Source organism: Rhinolophus sinicus, linkage group LG05 (assembly GCF_036562045.2).
Source record: "Rhinolophus sinicus isolate RSC01 linkage group LG05, ASM3656204v1, whole genome shotgun sequence".
Classification (NCBI taxonomy): domain Eukaryota; kingdom Metazoa; phylum Chordata; class Mammalia; order Chiroptera; family Rhinolophidae; genus Rhinolophus; species Rhinolophus sinicus.
The window spans coordinates 177783286-177784925 of NC_133755.1; the positions used below are offsets into that span (position 1 = coordinate 177783286).

At 45.5% G+C, this 1640-nt stretch overlaps 1 pseudogene; it reads right to left on the reverse strand.

Annotated features, from left to right (window-relative positions):
• Positions 1 to 692: 692 nt before the first annotated feature.
• Positions 693 to 1301, reverse strand: LOC109456793 (COP9 signalosome complex subunit 8; annotated as a pseudogene).
• Between the last annotated feature and the right edge of the window lie 339 nt (positions 1302 to 1640).

Genomic DNA, 1640 nt, shown 5'->3' on the forward strand with positions numbered 1-1640 from the left:
TACGTTCCTTTCTTCTGAAAGGAAATATGACAACTTAATACTCCTCATGAACGTCCCTAATAAGTCGTATTTTCATGGCAAGCCCTCCACCGCCCGCAATGGATGTACTCACACCATCAGAAAAAAGTCTAAAGTTAACAAACTCGTTTACCAAGGAAACGATTGTTTTGCTGCTCAGCTGTATTTCAGCATGCTGGATTAGTGCTCTCAGGAGGTGAGGAAAAAAGAGAATATCCTCCAAAGAAGGTGAGTCAGAATGCCCCACCATTCAGATACTGCCCCTAGGGACAGCCCCCTCACACCCCAGATGAATCACTACAATTATCCATCAGTGGTAGGGGTTTGGAGTATGCTGTGTGCCTGGGCAAGAAAGACAGCTGACAGTTGAGGTGCTACTTGGAGCAGGAGGGCCACATTCACGAGCCATGAGGAAATACAAGCTGACGTAATACTGATGGGCTCCATCCAAATCGTCAATTACAAAATGAGGATTCTTTCAACAACTATTCAGCATGATGTTTAAGGACAAAATATACATAATGTACTTATATTATATATGTATTTTATCACATACTCAGTAAGGAATGCTGAGGTGCTTAATCCACCCAATAAACTGAAAATAAGAATTTGACATTTCTCTTTTTGTCAGTATACAGGATGCTGAAGGTGGGTCTTGGACTCAGAATGGTAAGTCAATTTTTGAGGAAATAACCAGTCAGTCTGGCTAACTGCTATTAATTGGGGATTGGTGGAACTGTGACAGGCTCTGATGAAGGAATAAACCTGTGAAAGGAAACATCCAGGACCCCTGCAACTGGCTCTTTGGGCATAAGAATTCTGTGGTAGAGTCAGCTTGCTATCCTTGCTCTAATATAACTTTCACAGACTCTTCCACAGGGAACCCATTAAAGCTGAGAAATTGTTGGTGATGACTGAGGTGTAAGCTTGAGAGGCCAGGGCAAATGCTTACCTCCTTGCTGTATCTCTCAGCACTTCCATGGGTGGCTGGACTGTCTCAGGCCATTGGTGAGCTTTGATGGCCATATAGAGTCCAGGGAAATCTCTCTTCCAGATTTGCTGTTTGACTGACCAAATTCCCCCCAGCACAATTTGCAGATTTTATAGCAGGTGGTATTGTTTTCCAAAGATGATTTGCATTGTTCATGTCATTATGGAGCAGATACAAAGCAAGAAGCTGACCACACACTGGGGCTGTGGCAACTCCTTCGGGAGCCTCAAGGCTCCTGGCTCTTGCACTGATCCATTGACTTTTTAAAACTAAAAGCAATTTCTGCCATCATGACATCTTCCCAGGCATCTTCCCAGGCTGTTGTGTTGTGCCTTGATTGCTATTGGCATATCAGTGGGTGAGACTGACCCTCAGGCTGATAGGCTATGGCATTTGGCCATGTCAACAGTTTAGGGGCTGCTGTGTGGAGAGCTTACCTCACTGAGTGGGATTCACTCCCGTGGGTTCTGGTGCCACTTGAGACTACTCGTTTTGTATGACCCTTGTGGGGCTAATTGAGCCGTGCTCTGCTATGGTCTGAAGCCAACCTCCAAGTGTATTGGTTCTAGGGCCTCTTGGGAGGGGATCTGGTGCAGGCCCAGGTCACCCACATCTTGTGACTGACCAGGAC